The sequence below is a fragment of the Tachysurus fulvidraco genome, chromosome 13, assembly GCF_022655615.1.
Source record: "Tachysurus fulvidraco isolate hzauxx_2018 chromosome 13, HZAU_PFXX_2.0, whole genome shotgun sequence".
Lineage (NCBI taxonomy): Eukaryota > Metazoa > Chordata > Actinopteri > Siluriformes > Bagridae > Tachysurus > Tachysurus fulvidraco.
In genome coordinates, this window is record NC_062530.1 from 7,321,535 (window position 1) to 7,329,261 (window position 7,727).

Below are 7,727 nucleotides of genomic sequence, written 5' to 3' on the forward strand. Positions count from 1 at the left end.
GAAACAAAGAACAGGAAATCAGGCTACGAATAATTGTGTTAAGTAATGACAATATAAATAAAAAAAAGGAGAAGTGAAACAATCAGCTGAAACAGTTCTAAAAAGTCTAGGAAAATTACAGATTTTATAAAACAATAGACTTGATTAAAAAAAATAATCCCATATCACCAAATTACAAAAACTAGTTAATCAGGGTATAATTTAAAAATGTTTTATGCAATTTTATATGTTATCATCATTGTTTAACATAAAAAGAATTCTGTCCTTAAAAAATGTCATTTTAATGCCTGAATTAATTTACTTTATTTAGGTTCAAAATATGAAATGTGATGATTTGTATTTGTCTTAAATTACACTCAAATCTGATCCCAATCGAGGGTTAGTGACTCTCTCATTTTCTCAGCATGGGTCATACAGAGGTCATCTTAAAGGACTTAGTTGCCTGTTAACTCTATCATCAATCTAAGAAGTGTTCAAATCCCTGAAGAAAATTAAGAAACCAGGAGAATGTCCATGTCATGCCTATAAATAACACCACACTGAAATAATGATTCCCAAGACTAGCATCAAACACTATAAGCTGGAAAAGAGGGATTCTTCAGCAGAAAACACAACGGTTTAATTAAATCCTGAACATGATACGACAGAGTAAACACTGCTAGGTGTGCTACTTTTACATTTATTTATTTACACCAGTTGAAACCAAACAGAGGTTCATCAATTTTGCTAAAAATGTTTTACCAAACAAGACGTCTCCAGAAGTTTTGACACATGCCAAATTTTAAATCAACCTTATTATGTATCACAAAGCACTTAAAAATGTTGACACATGCGAAATAAATAATAAAAATTCTAATAATGTCCAATTAAATTCCAATATAAATGCCAAAGGGGCAAATACTTATGCAAGGCACTGTATATCTGTCATACAGATATAGGTAGCATCTTTTGCATAAAAAAAAAAATACATGGACAGTAAAATTGTAAGAACATGAACAGAACACCAAAGAGTTCTGGGGCTGGATTCAATATGATGTGACACCACACTTCCAACACACACACACACACACACACACACACACACACACACACACACACACACAAAAGAGTAGTGAGGTCAGGTCACAATACTGATAAAAGTGCCTTCTTTTTACACTTCAGAAAGAGCAGAGCATCAAAGTAAAGATAAAGGAAGTAGAAAAATACTCTTGTATTGTTTGATATTCTGCAGATGTCCTGGCTTGTGGTCAGGCAAAAAAAAAAAGCCTACTCTTCCTTCCTCTTTATCTTTACACGTACACTTCATTTACTGTTATATGATGAAAATATGATGTAAGGTCTCAGAGAGGAACTGTCTTTGTCTATGTCTCATAATGGTACACTTTGCAGAAGAGAGCCAAAGAGTGCTGTTCTGTGGTACAAACAGCACATAATATTTTGACACACATGATTCTGACAGCACTGATCAAGTTGAAAAAAAAAACTCTCTTAGAGGACATAAGGAAGAAACATTGAGATGAAGCAGAGATTTTCTGGGTGGCACTAAAGAGCGAGAATATAAATCATTATTATTCTATAATACATTATACTGGCAAGCAGTTTTAAAAGCGTTGGAATCATAATCAGTACAATAATCAGGGTCATTGCTGACATCCAGATGAAATTATCCACTATTTCATAAAAGAAACTTAAGCATATTTTTAGCAAGTTACTACATTCACAGTCATCATTAGGGTATGTATGTGTGGCATCATCCACAGTAAGTTTAGGGCTGTCCACTTAGGACCATCCTCACCAGAAGCAAGTGATTCTCAGTTCAAGGAGGTTCCAAGCTGATGTAAAGAATCAGATAAGGACCAGGATTAGAAGTCAGGCATCAGACAGCATGAGTAACGTGCAGCTCCAGAGAGAGAGAGAGAGAGAACCCCCAGAGTATTAGGTGTGTTCTCATCATGTAGTGCTTTAAGTGGATATACATTGTGTGCAGACTCTAAGCATGGCCTCTCAGCTGAACTAAAAAGGAGAGCCAGAATGTAACAAACATGAGGGCACCATGGGGCAAAGCGACCAGCCACTCTACCATTTCTAACAAACTTAGAAACAACATCATACTTGTCACGCTGTGACATGGTGAGACAAAAGGCAAGAGAGGATCCAATCGCAGATAGAACTTTTACTGAACAAAACAGGAAACAAACAGTTAGGCAGGCAAAACAGATCAGGACACTGAACAGGAACAATGACCAACACCAGGGAAGTGAACAGACAGAGTAAATATAGTAGACAGGAGCCAATCACAACGCAGAGATAATCAGAGACAAAGACAAGACACCTGGGGAAGAGATGGAATGTAATTAGTGTCCATGGTGAGCAATGAGTGGGCGGAGCAAACAATTAACATCAGGGAGAGACGGCAGACAGAAACAAGGGGAAAACATAGACAGACACGTTACAATACTCCACCAAAACACTCTATGTTCATGAATCCTCCATATCTGCAGGGAACTTAACAAAAAGCTGAAAAAAACAAATAGGTATTCATCCTAGGCTTAAAGACCAACACTGTGCTTGAGTATTGAAGACTAATTAAAAAGCTGTTGGATAACTTTTGGGCTTTGTAAGGAAAAGGTCTGGCATCTACTGTAGCCTTCGTAATTCTAGGTACTAAAAAAAAAAGCTGGTGAATCATAAGAGATGAATAGTCTAACAGAAGATCTTAGTAGTTCTTTATAATCAAAGTGAAAATCTACAGTAAGCTGATGAAGCGTACAGAGCTTAAGACCAGAGGAACAGTCTGTGTATTCAGTATGATCTAATTTAATATTAGTAAAGGATCAGACAGTCTTTATTTGGTGGAACGTGTGTGACAGTCACTTTAGCCTGATTGTCTGCCCAGTTTTCAGCCTGTTCTCAGACTATTCTAAATAAATCAATGATAATACTGGGATGAAAACCGAACAATAGAGTATAGACTATCTGTGACCATTATAAAATGTATTTATGTTACAGATATGATATTCAAGTCATTTTGATTGTTTGTAGATGGAAAAAATGATTATATATTGTAATCTTAATGGGATAAAAATATAAGTGGAATATACTGGATATCAGTGAGATTACGATATATAAAGAAAATCCAAACAAATGGTCTAAACCAGGGGTCAGCAACCCGCGGCTCTTTCATCCCTCTGCTGTGGCTCCCTGTAGATTTGGAAAATAAATTTTTAATTTAGTTAGTTTTTTATGTCATTCTAAATTCTAAGTTTATGATGCTTGTGTAACATTAAAATAAACCGTGTTTAATTTTTTTTCGCTCAAAATATGTGTCATAACTGCCGACGAATCCGACACACAGAAGCAGACGCATTTTTGGTTTGATGCAGGTGACAAGTTAAAAATTTGATGTCATGCAGGGCTGTCAGGCGTCACGCATTGAGAGTGAGTCATTGGGTATTTTGTCACGCTCTCCCGCCACACATTGTATTTCTCATGCAGAAAAACTTTTTGACTATTTATCATATATTTAATAAGCCGCAGTGCCCAAAATGTATCAGTCAGCACCGCTGTCTCTATGGAACCGGGCAGGAATCAAGCGCGTCACATGGAGTTCTTAGTCGAGCCTGACACTTATCAGCCAATCAAAAATAAAGAGACTACACAATAGCCAATCAGAAAATAGCACTATCTGGGAAAGATTTAACGCGTCTTTTTTTGTTAAGGTTAGTTCAATCTGTTAAAAATATTTTTTATTTGCCTGCAGAAATAAAATGTCGTTTACTCTGTAGCAGTTAATTGATTTCATGAATGCAACACACTACAGTTTTTTCTACACTTTCCATAAAGTTAAAAAACGATACACTGTATGCAGTGTTATCTTCATGTGGACACCTGACCATCACACCCATATGTGCCATTCCAAAATCATAAGGATTATCAATGTGTTGCCTCCCAACCCCAATTTAATATGTGTTAAATAATGTCAGTTAAGGGAGCTGATGCCTTACAGATTTGTGCTTAATGCATAGTAGTCTAGTGTACATGTGTGCTTTTGAGTCTACAACAATGTTTTCATTGCCATGGTCTAATACATTGTGTTAAATTTTAAGAATGGCTGAGACTAACCAGGAGACATCTGACAACAAGATACCGAGTTTTCTCACACATACGGGCATGCAAGGATCCAAATAACAGTCACAAATCATGAGCACTTTTCCTCTGACGCACTTAAGAACTCCTTGGGTTCTATGACATGGGGTGAAAAACCGGCAGCACTCACAAGTTCACTGTTTTAACTCAAGTTTACCAGAGCCTAAGCCTAAAAGTACAAATGTACAAATGAATAGCTCGTGTCTGAGCAGTCATTTGTCTGTAAGAGCAGGTGAATGTGATTCGGTCCAATAGGTTGGTGTAAAGTTAAATGCCAGATAAGTTACAGTAGAATATTAACAGATTGTTCACCAAATGGTGTTTGAAGTATGGAAAACATCCTGATCTTTTAAAGTGATGTGACATACGGCTAAGTACGGTGACCCATATTCAGAATTCGTTCTCTGCATTTGACCCATCCAAAGTGCACACACACAGCAGTGAACACACACACCGTGAACACACACCCGGAGCAGTGGGCAGCCATTTATGCTGCGGCGCCCGGGGAGCAGTTGGGGGGTTCGGTGCCTTGCTCAAGGGCACCTCAATCATGGCCGGCCCGAGACTCAAACCCACAAGGATTACGAGTCAGACCATTAGGCCACGACTTGCCCCAAACCTTTTACCCACTTGATCATTTCACTGAGCTGAGTGAGCTAAGTGAATCCTTGGTTTTATATTACTCCGAATTACATAAAACAGATTCAGTCAGTTGATGGAGTATAAAGGTTTTCATCAGGAGTTAGTTTAGTTTCTATCGTATTTTTTTATTTATGTAAATTACATTACACATACTGTGTTGTAATATTTGTAGGTATGTACAAATAATGTGTTCTACACAAATTCAAATACGGTTAGAAACTCAAAGAAGACTAGGTCTCATCTGCAGCAACAACAACAACAAAAAATTCAGTGAGTACATCTGTTTAAAATCCCATGCAAATCTTTAATTAAAAACAAGTATAAGCATGTGATGAAGAGTTCTTCTTCTCAAGGATGAACCAAATATGGTACATTGATATTGAAAGAAAGAGTACTTTATTTAGTGCTTTTAAGTCGTCCTGAGCATGTTACATAGATAAACCCATATTTCAACAATATTCATGCACAAAGTTGGTGTACACAGCTGCAGGTTTGTTTCTGCTGGAGTCTCCAAAAATTATTATTTTAATTCATTTTAAAACTATTATCTCAGTAACCACAAACACACCTCAAATGATGCTGTGTGAGAAATATTTGAAGAAAACAGAGGCACAGCTGTAACTAATGGACTTGGCTGCCCCGATACTTGACTTTCACACATTCATGTGGTCTTGGGTGGTGTATAATATATAATGATTCAAGATAATGGTATCCAACCAGCCTTGGAAACATCAGAAATATTCTTTAACATACACAATTGGACATTTCCAGGCAAATGAAGTACAGCAGTCAAAACCGAACAAGACAAAATGAAAGAATATTGTTTTCCTCACATATTTCAGAATATCAGGTTAGTTTTAAAATGTTAATGTAAATTTCTGCAAACTAATAACTGCATTCATTTATTATTTCGAAAAGCAATAATAAATAGGTAAGAAGCTTTGAGCTTATATTAAAGTTAATGTTATTATTCTTATTCTTATTCTCATTATTATTAAAAGCTATTTACAGTATAATAATAATAATAATAATAATAATAATAATAATAATAATAATAATAATAATAATAATAATAATAATAAAGTTTGTTTTTATGTTTTTATCTATCCAAATGAGGGTCTGTTTTAACATTTTCTTGATTGAAATTAAGTAAAATAAAATGTTTTTAATTTTATTTTATCATTTTGAAAGGTGTATATAAAATTAGATATACAGTACTACTGCTTACACAATTATATCATATAAACATTTGTATGGTTGTATGGTCCACATTTTTCATACATCCCATTTTAACTATGCATAAAAGAGAAGTTTGGGTCAAAAACATTGTGTCATGTCTATATTCAATGAAGCAAGAGTGGTCACTTTAGTCATTATCATTAGGAATATTCCAGGAAAGTTTTAACACATAATCTACCAACAACACGCATACAAGATTTACAGTAACTTTCATAACCCTTATCGTGTGACTATGCCTCTCACACATTCACTTGAATCCCCAGATACTTAAAGTTCACTTCTGTGGATTTTTCTGATATGCTGCTCTGTTAGAATTACTAATGAAGCAAACATTGACACACTGGAACATTTGATCCTTAAACAATATACACTTTTGCACTTTTGTGTTTGAAAATCCACAGCAGCGTTCCTGTACCTGACCTACTGGTATAATATCAGCATCACAGACCATGTCACTACCAGTAATGTTATTAGCTTTCTTCAGTGTTTGTAGCATGTCTGTTTAGTAAGTGAACAATTCTCAGAACAATGCAGCTTTTTTTAAAGTTTCACAAAACCAATTAAAACAGAAAGCACTGTAAAAACTATTGTATAGCATGATGAGAATATGCAAACTCTGTGCACACAGAGAATCAAACCCCAAAGGCAGCCGTGCTAAAAACTAAGCCACTATGCGTGGAGACCGGAGTACCCAGATGAAACCCCAGTGGTGTTCAAATCAAACCTCCACCTCCAGAGGTGTGAGGCAAACATGCTAACCACTAAGCCACTATTCCCCCTACTACAGGATAAAGGTAAAGTATATTCAGATCTAATTCCCTCTAAAAATAATGATTTTATTTAGACTGGAGTGCAGAAGCATCACAACTATTTTGTCAGTCGGGATCTGATTGCAAACTGAATTCATTAGTCTTATGTCCGTTTTATTACGGCTTGTATCTAAAAGGCTAGTTCTTTAAGGTGTGACATTTGATGTGTAAGAAAAGTCACACTTTGCATTTTAAGACATTTTAAGGTTCTTGTGTTCATTTTTATTCAGGAAGATTTAGTGTTTTTTTTTTGTGAGATATATTTAGTTTCTTAAATTTAACATGGAAAACTGTGTAATAGGCACGAAAAAAATTGTCCAAAACATTATTTCATTTTTATTTATTGTTTTCTAAAAATTCAGCTACAGCAACTCCTGGTGGGTTTTCCCAGACCACCACACCATGCATCTGTTCACCTGGATGTTGTATGTGTTAAAAATATATCTCATTTCGACCCTGAGAAAGGATATTTACATGTGTTTATATAGACTACAATCCAAACCATGCATAACACTGATAAGGCTCACACAGCCAATTCTCACTGCATGAAGTGTTGGTTCAGTACCCAGCCACCCTGGGCATGAGGAGTTCACTGAAGTGAGGTGCTTAGTGATGAGGTCACTGACCTGACTGATGGATGAGGACAGGAGATTGGGTGGGTGGGTGAGGAGGCTTACAGGATGGGGGATAGTGTGTGGAGCTAATGTTGACTTCAACTGAGAAAAAAAAAGGTTTAAAATGTAAAAAAGTATCTTGTCAAACTTAATTTGTTTCTTGCTTCTTGCATTCTCTTTGCTAAGATACAAAATAAGATCACTATGTTAACAATGTTATCACAGATCTGTAAGAGTCAGAATCTGTTTTTTGTTTTTTTTACTGGAAGAGATTCTA